This window comes from Hipposideros armiger, unplaced genomic scaffold (assembly GCF_001890085.2).
Source record: "Hipposideros armiger isolate ML-2016 unplaced genomic scaffold, ASM189008v1 scaffold_467, whole genome shotgun sequence".
In the NCBI taxonomy this organism is placed as follows: domain Eukaryota; kingdom Metazoa; phylum Chordata; class Mammalia; order Chiroptera; family Hipposideridae; genus Hipposideros; species Hipposideros armiger.
In genome coordinates this window covers 777,947-794,149 of record NW_017731817.1, presented here as the reverse complement: position 1 = coordinate 794,149, position 16,203 = coordinate 777,947, and the positions used below count along the sequence as shown (strand labels likewise).

Below are 16,203 nucleotides of genomic sequence, written 5' to 3'. Positions count from 1 at the left end.
AGAGAGAGAATGTGTATATATATATAAATATATATACATATATATGGGTTTTTAAAAATTCAAACAGTCTGCCGTCTGTCTTAACTTTCTGACTTTCTCTTAAAATGGAAAATATTAAGAGTATTACTCATACATTCACTTTAAAAGTGGAAGGCAAAGAGGGAACGGTGATTCATTCCTGCGCCAGAGACCAAGAACAAACCAGTACTGGAATGACTTCTTTCGGGTCTTTGAACTCTGGGTGAAGACTTGCTGTCCTCCGTGGGAGCTACATTTGGGGCACCCCAGGGGACCTGCTCAGGCCTCACTGCCCTCTCCCCAACCCCGCCCTGAGCCCCTGCTCACTTGGGAGGTGATGGGTGGTGCCTGGCTGGGACCTCTCACATGACCAAGCGCCTTGGTTCTGTGCAGGGTGCTCCCAGGACACCTGCTTTCTGCACCCTGGGAGGTCCTCCCAAAGGTCACAGGAACCTGAGGCTGTGGGGAGAGCAGAGCCACAACCCTCTGCTGAAGGTCACACTCCTTGTTACCGCTTTCCTCCTGGCACCGTCGCTGGTGCCCTGGAAATAGTTTGGCCCACAGAGGCTGAGGGCTAGGTGGAAAGGGCCTGGCTGACCTCCTGAGACATCCTGACCCCAAATCCACACAGCATTTGAGAAACAGAGAGAAGAGAAGGGCACTGAAAATGCATGAAAAGCAAAGAAGTACCCAATGGCTTAAGGAGAACCGATTTCGGATATTTCTGAAAGGAAACAGGATATCCAGGTAATGGTCCTTGGAGCAGGCACCTGATAACATCTCTGTAAAGAGAGGCCAGGCTACCTTCAAGAAGGATATTAAATAGATCCATCAAACCCAGGCCAAGTAGGTTTGCTAAATAAACTGACAATTAATAGCCCAGAAGATAAAACACCACTCAGGGAAGAGTTGCCAAAGGCTGGCGTTTTAAAAAGGGGTGTTTACTTTAGGAAAGAGAAAATGAAGTTAAAGGATCCAGCCCAAGTTGGATTCTGCATCAATGCTCTGCCTCTTAGGGCTGAAAGCCTCCCTCATAAATCACTTTACCAGAAAAATCTCAACTTCCTCTTCAAATGTCTGGTTTTGAAAGGATTAGTCCACTCTTCAGTCTTCTTATTTTAAATGAAATAAAGTCCAGTTTTTTTTCTAAGTTGGGGTAACTTTCCAAACACATAATAAACATCCAGAAAGGCTGTTTATTACTATAAAATACTATGATTTACAGCAAGACGCCCTAGGAACATGCCGAGCCCATACATCTGAGGTGCTGGCTTGTCATTTGTTCACAGCCAAGGAGAGATTTTGAAGCTAGAGTTCAATCTCAAGTTCATCAGCACTCTTACTATGGTTTCCCTTTGTAAATCTATTCCTGATGTTAATTGTTTAAGTAGGAGCCTCTTTTTTATCATTTCTGACCAGATACTACTGATTTCTACAAATGATTCTTTTTCTTAGGCATGATGATTAGCAGGGGAGGCTCTCCCCAAAGCAGATGGGACGCATCCCAAAACAGTATGGCTCGTGTTCCCCGTCTTCCCATTGGCTGAACCTCCTCCTTACCACAGCAAGGCCTCCCCATTTCTGGGAATGCTGTTGACGTGAAATTACTCCTTGTCACCACAGTGCAGCTAGAATGGTCTCCATGCCAACTCCTGCTCTGCAAACCACCGAACGCTGCGGAATGCAGGAATGTGGGGTCTTTTGGACTTCTCTGTCCCTTCTCCCAAACAGCCATCAGCCGGCCCCTCTGGCCCTCTGACTCTTACTTTGCAGTGGGCTTAGACAGCAAAAGTGAACCAGAGAAGGGAGCTGCTCCCGTTCTCTGCTTCAGTCTGTCTGGTGTCCTCAGTCCTTTGCCTTCTCCGGGAAGTGTACACCGTGCATGCCAGGGTCTGGGGCCAGGGCAGGGTGGATCTTTCTCCCACTCTGCACGCTCTAGAACCTGGAAGAGGCTTCTTGTGGTGCTACAGACAAGCCATGTTGCCCGTGTTCTAGCTCTCCCACTTCTTATTTTGGCCTCTGAATGCCTTTGGGGTTTGGATCATGGGTTCTGTCTGGCCCCTTGTTTCCTGCTGCCAAGCCTTCTGCCTGACTCCCACCCAGAGGCTGGTGCCCTGCACCCTCCACCCTTCCTGAGAGCAGAGAACTGCCTCCCTGTCGGCACCTTTGCAAGTTGTCCCAGGAGGACTCTGTCTGCCTGACATTCAGGTCTTGACCTCAGAGAAGAGTCCTTATCACTGTCCTTGTTCCTTTGAGTGGACTCTTTTTCTTCATTCTGGAATTCCTAGGGCTATGTATTTGTCAGAACTCTGGCCAGCTCTATATCTGGAACCAGCTCTTTCTCTGAGCTGGGTAAGTCCCTGACTCAACCTCAGGAGTGGCCATCTCACTCCCTCCCTCCCTGCCCGAGGGTGCGGGAGTAACAGGACTGGAGTCAGGACACACCAATGCAGCCTGAGACAGGGAGGCAAAGGCCCAGCCACCTAGCCACTTGAGAGGTCAGGCTCCAGGCTCCATGAGCCCCCTCCGAATTTCTTCAATCACAATGTATCGGGATATCCCCAGACCAGCTAACAAGGGACTGAGGATGTGGCCACCTGACTACCATGCTGGTCTAAATGCACTTCCTCCTGCAGCGTTAGCATTCAGATTTGGTATTTGGGATGTCCCGATGCCACGAGCCCTTTCGTGCCCACTCCTCATTAGGACATGTTCTCCTTTCTCTCCATTATAAAAGAGATAATATAGCAGCACTCTGAATAATAGCAGGACAGTCACTGTTGTCTATGGCAACAAAGCCACATTGGGCTGTGCTGTTTGGTAAAGAGTGTGTTTGACTTGTGTGGGTGTGGGCTCTTTGCACCTGTGATGGGCGTGGCCCCTTTCCCAGTGGACCTGGATATCCACATGAAAATGTGGCCTGCCTGCATTCCTAGAGAAAGAACCTGGTGTAGGTGCCCTGGAAACATTTATGATCATAAAAGAAACTGGTCATCATGAGTGTTTGCTAAGTGCCAAGTTAAGGTCTTACTCACATCCTTGTATACAGTCCTGCACCGTTTAATGACGGGATACATTCCAAGAAATGTGTCATTCGGCAATTCTGTCATTGTGGGAGCATCACAGAGTGCACTTACACAAACCTGGATGGTAGAGCCTAGTACTATAACTAAGTGCTGTACTTTTATAGGATTGGCAGTACAGTAGGTCTGTTTACACTAACATCACTACAGACATGTTAGCATGGCTATGACGTCATTAGCTGATATGAATTTTCCAGCTCCATTATAATCTAATGGGACCACCATCGTTTATGAGGTCTGTTGTTGACTGAAAGGTAATACAGTGCAAACATTTGGTCCTCCCAACACCCCTGTGTGGTAGATATGTAGTTGGCCCCTCTCGCAGACGAGAAACCCAAGGCTCAAGGAGAATCCAGGAGCCAGTCTGAGGCTGAGTGCTAACTCTGCACTTCCCAGCTGCGTGCCCTGGACAGCCCTATGTGTGGTACAGCTGGCATTAGAACAGGTCCATCCTACCCCAACGGCCATGACATCCACCATGTCTGGCGTGAGCCAAATGCTTTCATGGCATGACAGCTTCTGTCCTTACCTCTCCTGCAGGCTCCAATATTCTAAACAGCGCAGGGCCTTTCCTAAGGAACCTGGCTTCAAGTCCAGCTGTTCTCAGGGGTTGGAAGCTATCTGGGTTCAGCATGCGGCTGACACTGTAACTTATATGCAGCAGGGAGGCGGGAATGAGGTGTATCTACAAGCAAGGGCTTTTTAAAAGGGAAATTTTACTACAAACAGGGACTTCAAACCCCAGGTATGGCCAAAGGGAGTTTTAAAGATGAGAAAGTGGATATAGCCGTAGGGGCCATGAACCTGGAAGAATGCTGATGATTGCCCCAGCCAGACGGCCAGTATGGCTCTGCACTTCCCTGCACGGGATGACGGAGTCACATAGTGTGCCTGTGCAAAGTGTGGAAACCCACAGGAGTCACACGGGAGAATGTTTACCCTGGTACCTGGGCATAATGGTTTGGGAAAAAAGCAATTAAGCCAGAAATGGCAAGATGAAGAGCAGTAGAAAAATGCAATGTTTTTACTCTACCCTCCAGATTCAGCTTTGCCCATTTCCAGGCAGAGTGACTATGATGCTAGGAAGGACCCAAAGGGGCCAGTCTAGATGGACAGAGATGGTGGCAGCACAGGTCAGCCACAGAACCAGCATGGCTTACCTCAGCAAGAGGACAGAGCAAGGGGCAAGAGCAGAAACACTGCTGGGCTATCTCAGGGTCTTGGCAGGAGAGGACAGCACAGTCCCAGTGGAACTGAGGAAGGTTTCATCCAGCTCTTTATCAGGATGTCAGTAAGGATGGCGGGGAACCCATATCAGGGACTGGCCATAGTGAGAAGCCACCCTAAGTTGTTGTGTTGGAAGCTGGTGAGAAGCGCAGAGGTAGGAGAGGCGCACACCCACTGCCAACGGCAGCCGCCCGTGGGGCAGGAACACACGCCTGGTCTCTCTCCTCCCACCCTCCCTGCTCATGTTGATGCCTCCTGTGGGCTGGAGGGCTGATGGGCCCGAGGGCCACAAGTCACTGAGATCAAGCTCCCCAGGGCAGGAGGCAGGAGGCAGGAGGCACAGCAGGATGAAGGGTGGAGCTGTGGGCCTGATGCTAGACAGAGCTGAGTGCTCACAAGCATGAGGCTCTGGGTCTGTGGGGGAGTCAGTTATTTAGAAAAGGAGGAAATCGTTATATATTTGAGAACTTGAACAGGTCACGTAAAGGTAAGGGGTACTGACGGTCGCATAGTAAACCCCAGATACGATGGAAAAGGTGCAGAAAGAAGCCATGTTTAGCATAAGAGCCATTCAGGTGCAGGGATGGAGGGTGGGCTTGGTGGAGGAGAACGTCCCAAACAGAGGCTCTGAGAGATGAGTGGGGGCAGACCACACTTGACTTTGCAGGCCATTAAGAAATATGTCAAACAGTGAACCCCAGGAGGCCACTAGGCAGAAGAGTAAGTTATGCACATTTTTAAAGAATCAAGGTGGCTACAGAGCACAGGCATAATTAGAGCGGTCAAGAGTGGGTGTTGGGAGACCAGACAAGAGGCTGCTGCAGGGACCTGAGCAAGAGGTGACAGCTGCTCAGATTGAAGCCACAGTAATTGCTCATTCATTCAGTCATTCACTCAGTTAAGACTGCACCGTGTTCCAGACACCGTTCTAGACCTGTTGGTACAGTGAACAAGACACACGAGGTTTCTGTTCTCATGAAGCTTATATTCTAGTGGGGAAAGGTATGACCATGGCAAGGGGAAACAAGTAGATGGAATCCAGACACACTTTAGGAGATCCAGCCAGTGGCACTGGATATGGGGTTAGAGAACAGGAAGTATGGAGGCTGACACCCGGGTTTCCGGCTCACACTACTGAGGGAACCAGAGTTTGGTTCTGTGTTGAACATGCTGGATTTGAGCTGGCTTTGCTACATGCTGCCTGGCAGGGTAGCTATGGCACTTAGATTAGTACACAGAATCTGGAATTAAGTGCTCAGTAGAAGTTAGCAAGTCTTGCCCTGTCGGTAGAAAGCTCCAAATAAGAAATATCTCTTAGTGGGTTAGTAGATGAGGGTGTCTGCAGTGGTTACACCAATGACTTCTGTGTCATTGGGAGGACTGAGGAAGCACCACAGAGCAGACTCTGAGATGATGGAGAAGAACTTGGCCCTGAGTGGGGAAGTGAATCATAACCCGCCCCGGCCCCCCAAGGCTGGCAGCTAGTTCAGTTCTGAGACAGGGCTGAATTAGATAGAATCTTGAAACCTTTGAATGTCTGAGGATCCCCCCCCAGAGCTACCTCAGTGGAAGGAACCCCAGAGGGTTGGCTTGTCTTTGAGTTATTCCTAATAGGCAGTTTCAGAAAGGTCCAAGTGGCTTCAAGTGACAGTTGTGTAGCTCAGGAGCCTGTCCTGGCTGGAATCTTTGCCATTTTCCCAGGTCTGTTCTGAACCCAGGGACTTCCAGAGCAGTTTGGGGTCTGAAAAAACACACAGGGTAACTCACTGCCCAGCCAATGGCTCTAAAGCAAAGTCTGTTTAAAATAAAAATTGAAGAGAATCATGGAAGGAGAAAAAATGAAAGGGGCTCTGAGAAGAGCAACATACAGCTTAAGAGACAAACCTGGAAGCGTGGAAGGGCAGGCCCACTGATCTGCCCTTGTGCTGGGTAAGCACTTTCATGGCTTCCCCCCAGCCCCCACCCCCTTGTAGCATCTGATGGAGCCAGCTTCTGCCCACACATTGCCAATCCCAGTTTTTGAGTTAAAATAAGATGGGCCCCTAAAATGCATGAAGCCTAGTTAATAATCTTTCCAGTTGTAGAGAACACTGGGGGATGCCTTGGGAACAAGTGATTTTGGCTGGCTTACCTGTGCTTTGTACAATATTGAACTCCTCAGGTTCTCCAATGTTCACTTATTCAATCAGTATTTATTGAGCAACTACTATGTGCCAGAAAATGTGCTGACCACTGGGACTCCCACAAAATGAAGAGGAAGTGTGGGGGGGTTGGGTAGAAAAAGGAGGGAGGTGATGTTACACCCATTGTCTTTGCTGGCCTATTGATTGATATCTCAGAACGGAAAGAAGAGAATACATCTAAGGCAGTAGGAGCCTGTCACAATATTGGCAGTAATGTTCAGGCTTTTTTTTTTTTTTTTAAATACATGGCAAGAGAATCAAGGTTATTTGTTTCTGGAATTTCCTAGTTGAGCCATCAGTGATGATAGCATCAGGGGCATAGTTGATACCCAGACAGCAATAGATGAGATGCAGGGCTGAAAACATTCTCTACCTTTAGCACAGGCGGGCTGACACCGTGATACACTGGCTGTGGATACTCTTTTTTCCCCCCTCTATTCTTTAATAGTTATTTTTAAAATTAGACTTCAGAATTGGAAAAAAAATGTCATCCAACATTGTTCATTTGAAAAAGATGCCACATCACTCCCCAGGGAGATCTGTAATTCAGTCCATTACTGACTTAGTACCTAGAAGCAAATGAAGTACTTGGTTGCTAAGGGGATTAATTAGTTAATATTTATGAAGGGCTTTAAAGGTGAAAAATTCTCCTTAAATGTGAAGTATTATTAACATTGCTAGGAGTTCTATTGCTTTTATGTTCTGTAGGAAGGCCTGTTCTTCTTCAGCCTGGTTATGGAATCTCATGGTGAAAGTGAAAGGGGGGGAAAGAACAGGAATTCACAAAAGAAGGCGACCCACTGGGTTTTGTTTATTTTAAAGGAATTTCTATAACCAAAGAAGGTTTTTCTTGACATCTCATCCAAAACAGGAATACATAGTTTACAATTCTTTTCATTTTATGTGTTGGCATCACGTCCCCTGGCTCCTCTGTCAGTCCTGCTTTCTCTGGGTAAGTGGGTGGAGTTTTTGAGAACTGGATCTTTCGGAAGGAAAGGTGGCCACGGTGTCCTGCTGAATGTCAGATGCCCAGAGAGGACATAGAAATAGCCAGGCCTGAGGGGATGTGGCCGTCTTCACACACAAGTCTGGTTGGTGTGCAAATGAGATGTTGAGGGGTGGCTAGTGGGGGCCGTTTTCTTCACTGCCACATGTAATGCACTGCAGGGTCTGGTGACAGTATAGGCAGGTGTGACCCAGATAATTCCTAAGGGCTTTGGACTATGAATCTTTTTTTATAATTAGTATAGTAACTAAGGTGGGTCAACTAAAGGGGTGTGGCCTTCCACGGGAGCCTCCGGTTATATCAAATGCCAGTTTAAATACTAAAGCATTAAGTCAAGGGCCCTAAGGACGTAAGATGGCACTGATGGGGAGAAGACAGAGTGCTGGAAGATTCTCAGGGAGGTATATCTACCATCAGCAGTAGGAGCCAGCCACTTGTCATTCTGAAGGACAGCCCTGGAGAAGACAAATCGTCTGGGCTGTAGGTGGCCACTGCCATCGATATCTCCTTTGCAGTGTGCATGTCTCTGCTATCAAACAGGCATTATGTGCCTCTCTAGGTGTTTCTTGCCAGTCTACGCCATTTGTGAGGCTCAGCGTGAATTCAGATAAAGACATACATAAACAAGATTAGGAAGTAAGCAAGAGTGGGTGGGGTGATGGAAAGCAGAGACATCACAGACTATGGGGTCGGGTCGCGTATGGAACTGTCCTCTTGTCTCCAGATTTGAGATGTCAGCTGATAATAGGCCTGTGCACAAAATTCACTGGCCAGGCTTTCAAGATCCATTTTTGCAGATGGGAAGAAAGTGTATGACTGACAGCCACCAACCATTTTCCAGTATTTTGTGAATTCTTCTGAACTTGTCCTGAATCCTGGTCTTTTAGTTTTTACACAGGCCCAAGGAAATGTGCTATTTTTAGAAATGTGGTGGAGCCTTAGGCATTTTCACAAATAAAATCGTCTTTCAAAATACCGGGATCATCATTTCAATAGACTGACTGCCACAGAGCAGCCACCCTACGGGTGACTTTTCTGTCAGTGGTGGAACTCTCCAGCTGTCTTTTGAAGATGGTTGAAATAAGACCCAAGATGTGTTCTGGGCTTGACGTTGGCACTGCTCTAGTGAGTGTTTCCTCCCTGCTAGTTTCCAAGGCTCCCACATTCTCTACTGGTCAGAAAGATCCACACAATGATCCCTTGGTCTTAGGATATTTAGCCATCACACCTGGCAAGTAATGTATGTGTGATTTTCACACCTGCCTCATGGCAGGAATTCTGGAACGGGGAGGAGCCCAGGAGCTGACACCCAACTAAATGTCAGGAGGAGGAGACGGAAGGGACGTCCAGAGGCAAACGTGTCCCAGAGAAAGAAAAGTGGTGGCAAACCGATCTCTCCCTCCCCACTGTTGATGGGCCTCTGCACCCTCCATCATGAGAAATGGCCCTTCCGGTGTGGAAGAGGTAGAAACTGGGAGGAAATCACTATTTGGAGCTGTTTTCCTCTTGTATAAGCCTTCATCAGGATGCCCATTTTTGAGCTAAGTTGGAATCGTTCATGTCCTAGTTCCCTAATTCCCATGGCCTTTTCAGTAAAACCACTAAGAATTCAGCAGGGCAGACAGGCCTTTGTTTCCTTTTTTTAGTTAACCCAAAACCCAGAAGAAGCATGGCTACTGAAAAAGGATACCCAGTACCAATAACAATGACAATCTGTCTCCCATCTCTCCATCTCTCCCTCATGTTTTCATGAGTCCATTGTAGCAAAGAAACTGTCACGAATGATCAGACAGCATGGAAACAGATCACATGTTGTGTGTGTGTGTGAATGTGTGTGTGCACGTATGCACGTGTGCACTTATGCACGTGTGCATGCACACATTTCTTTGTGCATGTATGCGTATGTGCATTGTGCATACACTCTTCTCTGTATGCACACGTGTGCATATGTATGTGCATGCATGCATCTCTGTGCATGTGTGTGTGCATTTGTGCATGCACATATCTGTGTGTGTGCGCACATGTGCATGTGTGCATCCATGCATCTGTGCACATGCTTGTGTGCATGTGTATGTGCATGCACACACCTGTGTGCACGTGAGTTTGTGCATGCACACCAAGAGCGGTGGTTACCAGCAGCACAATAGAATACTGTGATGTCATTACCCACTGGTGGTGGCCTCACCTACCTGCCAGGCAGAGGAAGGGGCTGCATTTGCCACCGTGAAGTTGCTTGCTGCTGGCCCTCCACCTTGATAGCTTTCAGTTTCTGCCACCTTCCGTGTAATTGTTTCTTATTTTTCTGGGCAGTTTTGCTCTCCCGAGTGAGATTATAAATTGCTCAAGTAGAAAGACCATGTCATAGTCTGTGGGTGATTATGAGGCAGTTCCAAGGCAGCTCCTCCCATCTTTGTTCAGACTGTCCCCGAGCCTGGAGTGACCGCAGCACTGCTGATTCATTTTGGTTCCTGGAGTCAGCCAGCTCACATCTGCAGACTATCATGAAGGGCCTTGGCCACAGCACCAGCTTCAGTATGAGGGTGGCTCCTGGCAGTGATGCCCAGCAGGTGGATCCACTGAGCCTGCCCTCTGTGCTCTGTGGTACACGCGGCTGGGATTTCAATGTGTGCACACTCAGTCTCCCACCCCCATACCCACCTTTCCCTGGCCATTCTGGGTCCCAGATGCTACTCTAGGCCTGCATCATGGGCTCTCTCTTGTCCTCTGGCTACAAGTGGGGTTCAGCCATGGGAGATAAAGATGGGAAGAGAGCGAGGTCAAGGCATTTCACCCCGACCCCACCACCATCACCATCATTCTCTTACGCTAGACACGATTCTGATTGCGTACGCTCTTGTGGAGTGTGCCCTCTACACAATCCTCTTCTGGGCTCTAGTCCTCACTGGCTCCGAGACACTATTTCTTGCCCCTTTGGTCTGGGGTAGTGATGGCTTCCCCTGCTACTACCAGGGGGCGGGGGGAGCCTGAACATCCCTCACTGGTTCCCTTAACCCTGCACATCCTCAGCAAATAGTCCACTCATTAATCTTCCCTCAAATGATTCCTTTGAATGTGCCATCCTTCTCCCTGCCCACCCTTCTACCTCAGTGATAAAGCCATGAACTATGAGCACCTTGGGGGCAGGACTCTGTCTGATTCATCGTTGACCCCAAAGCTTAGCAGAGTGTCTGGCCCATAAGTAGGTCATCAATAGATGTTTGTTAAAGTAACACAAGTGAATGAACTGCATGAATGAATTGCATGAGTGATTGGTCTGGTAGCCACAACGGGGAACAAGCCTATGACACGATAGCAGAAATCAGCTCCCCCTCCCCCCCCCCAGCTGTGATGAGAAGGGCCTTCAACAGGAAGGAAAGTGGGATCCTTGACTCAGATGGCTGTGGTATGTCACACAGCCAAGCCGATGGGAATGAGGCTCCTTTGCAGCTGAAACTCCTCCTGGTTTAAGATTGAGGAAGTACAATTTTTGGACACTTCCTCAATCTTCCTGGCAAATAGAGGCCACGCTTCATCCCTCCCAAACACGGGCCATGAGTGTGAAGGGGGGACAGGAAGGGGGAGGGCGGTGTGTTTCCTTTTGTGGCTGAAACAAGAAGGAGTGGGGAGGAAGAGGCACCCGCTCTGTGAGGGGGAGAAGGGAGGGCGCTGTTGAATCTGAAAGGCCCATTTACATTCTCTGGCCTCTCTGATAGCTGCTTTGACGAGCCTGCTTGAGGATGGCAGATTTTAAGAGCAAATGAACCACATTCATGAGGTGAAACTTTATGCGTGTGCTCCACATTTCCTGCCTATGAGCAGAAATACTTTTCAAGCAAGGATCCTCTCTGGGCAATTCTTTTTGTGTCACTGCCTAGAAAAAAATTGCACGTGTCAAAGCAATTGCTGAACCTATTCTGTCGTTAGAGGGTTCCAGGACAAGTGGAGGTAGAGGCACTGCTTAGTAATCATCTCAGGAGGATGGTGCCAGGCTCCTACTCTGTACTAAGGGACATGAGCTTCTTGGGATAAATTGGGTCTAATTCCTCCAGTGCCACATTTCTTCAGCCCCACAGGCACCCCATCCCCGCTGTGGGCTATGTCATCCACTTCACCAGACTCCTGTGTTTTCATCACTAGGGGGTGGTGTGTTATGTCTTAGGACAACCCCATGGATAACAAAGATAATAAATGTTGATCACAGTGGATTAGAGTCTATCAAATGATCTGTTTTGTCTTGATGTTTTAAAAGCTTTCTCCTGGTCAGAGTCCATCATCGGCCTCAGCAGAGTCTCGAGGGCCCCTGGATTCACAATAGCGGTGTCACGTGGCCACCTTTATTACCCACTCACTTACCCTTTAAGGAATCCCCTCCTTGCGGCCTCTGTGGGTCTTATAATATTATCTCCTCAAGAAGAATCTCACCTATATTGAGCTGGGCAGTTTGGAACTCCTATTATAGATATATTCAAGAAAGACAACTTCATTACATCCCTAAATAATGCACATCATTTTAAAGATCTTCCTTTGTTACGGTGTCTGTCTAGCTCTTAACCTATTTATCAATCGATTGATCGATTTGCCAGACAGTACTCTAAATGCTCTGCGAGTTTTAACACATTTAATCCTCAGCAACCATGATTTGGGTACTTTAGTCATCCACATTTTCAGACTATGACTCTCCAAGGCTCAGAAAGGTTAAGTAACTTGTCCCAGGTCGCCCAGCTAAGAAATCTCAGAGTGGTGTTCACACTCAGGCATTCTGCTTCCACAGCCAGTAAGTAGGCAACTGTTCACAGCATCCCCGTCAGTCTCTGAAAAAAGGTTTTTTACTTGGTATGGTTTTACTGGGAAAAGAGACTAGTTGGGCACTATCCACTGAACAGTGTCTTCCTACACGGCTTTTGTTTAGTATATCTTCAGAGTGAGCATGTAGCTAGAGTGTGGCTGAAGGATTCAGCAATCCATTTCAACAGTGGAGGAAAAGCAGGCTGTGTTGCCTGTGACTGAAAGGGCGCTCAAAAGATACTTGTGACTAGGTTTTTGTTTGTTTGTATGTTTGTTGGTTTTTTTAAAAAAGATTTTCTTGGGGAATTGGGGGAAGGGAACAGCGCTGGGGAATCGGGGAAGGGGAACAGACACGTTGCTGTCCTTTTGTTCTTCAGTCTAGTTGTGGAGGACGTTGCTTCACTGGCCCATGTTGATATTATCATTGCGCTCTTCCCGGGTGAGGCAGTTGCTCGCCGGCCATTGGATGGCTGCTCACGGTGGCTCACAGCAGCTCACAAAAGTGCATACCAGGTGCTGGCCAGCCCCCCCACCCCAACAACCCACGGCCCCCCAGCTCCAGGTTGAGCTGTGTTTCACCATCTTAGCTGTAGAGGGCGCAGCATCACAGGGCCGCATGTGGAATCCGAACCCCGGGCTCTGCTGCTCAGAGCTGGCATCCCAAGCCAATTATTAGCCAACGCACCACTCGGCCAGCCCGTTGTGACTAAGTTTTATAGGGTCTTTGCCTTGGGTTCCCATCTTGGAGCCCAACACCCACAAGAGGCTGAAGTTGACGCAGATTCACTGTCTTTCGTAGGTGAGGACCTGATGGTGCTTGTGTCTGATACGAAAAACACTGTGGTGAAAACAAGCCTCCAGGAGCACTGAGTACGCACCTCCAACATCATGGGCAGCCGATGAACAACTGTCGAGTGAATGAATGAGGGCAGGAAGGAAAACACTGCACTGGAAGTCTTACCTTCCAGGGAATGAAAGGATGAGCACCTCTCTTCTCAGGTGTGCAGTGGATTGTGATAACTGGGGAAACTGGGATGGTGGTGGAGTTAAGATTAAAGCCAAAATTTGTGTCCAGAGTCCCTCGGTGTGCAAAGACCCTGCTCTAACACTACCCTGAAGCCATGCTATGATCACAAAGATGGTGAGGTCCTGAGAGTTTACAGAGTTAATTTCTTTGATGCTTATATGTTTGTCCTGATTTGAGGCTGTTCATAGTGCCCTTGGGAAATGGGCCAGGTCCAGCTTGTGACTATCATGCATCATGTTGAAGCAAAATAGGTCTTTGAAAAGGCACAGAAAAAGTGCCTTGTTTTCTAAAGCTAGGTCTTGCCCTCCCTTGTCAGTGCCATCTATTGATGGGAGTCACAGGAGATTCCAAGCAGCAGTCGCCCTCACCCCGCCCCAGTATCGAGTCTTCCATTTCCACAAAGCAATTAAAACCAAAGGGTTGAGTTCACAACAGCCAAAAGGTGGAAGCAACCCAAGTGTCCATCAACAGATCAAGGGATAGACAACATGTGTACACATGTACAATAAGTGGAGTAATAATCAGTCTTAAGAAGAAAGGACATTCCGGCACGTGCTACATGAATGACCCTTGAGGATATCATGGTAAGCGAAATAAGCCAGTCGTATGCCAGAGTGTGACTCCACTTATATGAGGTTCTTAGGGTAGTCAAATTCTTAAAGATGGGACATAGGGGAGGTGTCAGGGCTGGGGGAGGGAAAGCGGGGTAGTTGTTGTTTTATCTCCCCAAACTGAAACTCTGTGTCCATTAAACAACATGAGGCTGTCTATGGGATTGGGGCCTTGCTTCATATGTTTGGTTTCCATCATCTCAACCTTTTAAAGCTGAGCAGGTTTATCCATACATTTCACATTAAGAGTTTACAGTAAAATGTATTTATACTGAAACTATGAGCAATAGGAGCATAGCTAAGCAGCATCTTCAAGTCACTGTATTTTGAAAAGCTACATTCTAGGATCCAAGATGAATACACACACACACACACACACACACACACACACTCACATGCACACGTTCACACACACAGATAAAAATATATGTAAAAACTCACCTTCCAGGGTTGTGTTCTGGGATGGGTATACATCCAGCCTCACAGGCAGGGAACATGGGTAAGGGAACAAGGCCAGGATGAGAGCATAGAAGCCTGGGTTCCAGCTCTAGCTGGATCCAAGACAAGTTGCTTAGCCTCTTAGAATTCCATTTCCCTTTGGCAAAGAGAGGATTATAAGATTATCACTCTTGTCTCTTGTCAGCCTGATTGTCTATAATTTCGTGATTCTGTCATCGTGTTCATTAGGTTTACGCTGCCCGAGACAAGACAAGACCTTCAGTTGTCAAAGAAAGAAAAAGAGATGCAACATTCTTCATTCACCAAGGAATACATAAACAATTTAGAGGACTTTTCAACAACAAGGGTAGAAATAGAAGGTATTTCTGTTTAATGCTTGATTTTCTTAATGATATTTCTACTTCCTGTGCATTGAAAATTATGTTTTGTTTTAAATATTTTAAATAACTTTCAGCCAGTTTTCAATATTTTTCTTTACAGTATATATAATTTCCATACAGTTTAAACAAATGAAGAGAAATACAAATAAATTGTTAATGGTTTACCTATATATTGCTCATAAGGGTTCTCTTTGGGTCAATGTAATGATATACTGTCTTCAATATTCATGAATATCCTATGTACAAGGTTCGTTTTTTGTTTTTCGTTTATTTTTAAGATTTTATTCGGGAATCAGGGAAGGGTAACAGTGTTGGGGAATTGGGGAAGAGGAACAGCCAAGTTGTTGTCCTTCAGTCTTAGTTGTGGAGGGTGCAGCTTAGCTCAGCTCCAAGTCCAGTTGCCATCTGGCTGCCCGTCGGCAGCTCGCCACCACTCAGCTCAAGGTGCCGTGTTCGATCTTAGTTGCGGGTGGCCATCCCATGCAGGAGTCAAACCGGAAACCTTCTTGCTAAGAGCACATGCTCTAACCACTGAGCCATCCTGCCACCTGTCGGCAGCTCAGCTCGGGCACAGCTCACTGGCCCATGTGGGAATCGAACCGGCGACCCTGTTGCTCAGAGCTCGTGCTTTTAACCAACCGAGCTACTTGGCCAGCCCAAGGTTTAGGTTTTTTTCTTTTACTATCCATGGGGATGGAAATTGTACATAGGCAATAAGGTTTGTAAACAACTTCCTTGCTGTGTAGTGAGTTGTAGCTATCAAATTGAGTTTAAAATGTACTAAAGCAAAAGAAATTGGGTTTGAATGAGTTCATTTAGAAACTTCATTGCATTTGAATTACAGACTCATTGTGAGGTCAGAACATTGCTGGTTTGATCTATTACGACTTGTAAGATCAGGCTATCCTGTGGCCCCCACGTAAGCTGAACCCCATGACTCCTGTAGGAACACTTCCCTTCTCCCCACTGTCTCCCGCTGTCTGGGGCCACTGACATCCACCATTTCTCTTTCAGTTCAGTCCAACCAACATTTATGAGTGTTCAGTTCTGTGTTTGCTGGGTTTGGGGTATGTGTTGGCATGTTTTCTATGGTATATAGTGAGAGATGTGTCTTATGTAATTTGGAGTTACTAAACTCTGTATGCTAGATTGATTGTCTATTACTATTAATAATTTGTTGTTTACAAAACATTCTGCATATGTGTCATTGTTCCATCAAACTTGTCTGCCCAGGTCTATTACCCTCATCTCATTATAGAGAAGGGAAACCAAATCTTGACAGGTTAAGGGACTTACCAGATCAAGGTGTACAAGTACCAATATCAACAGCAAAGTCTGCATGGCCTGGGACTGACTTCCTTCCCCACCCTCATTTCACATGGCAGATAGTGCCCCTTCCCTCAGCTGCTCTCCCCCCACCCCCC

The 16,203-nt window shown here is 47.2% G+C and overlaps 1 long non-coding RNA gene across 2 annotated transcripts in view; it reads left to right on the top strand.

The window, feature by feature from the left end:
- The window catches only part of LOC109395389 (uncharacterized), a 62,041-nt gene that overhangs the window by 26,111 nt on the left and 19,727 nt on the right, over positions 1-16,203 (top strand). Inside the window, exons 2-3 of one of the 2 annotated variants that reach the window (XR_002126642.1) lie at positions 13,102-13,301; positions 14,628-14,758. This is a non-coding gene — a long non-coding RNA (uncharacterized LOC109395389). Of the gene's footprint in view, positions 1-13,101; positions 13,302-14,627; positions 15,066-16,203 lie in introns of those variants that run through there. The other variant, XR_002126641.1, reaches the window with a different exon arrangement.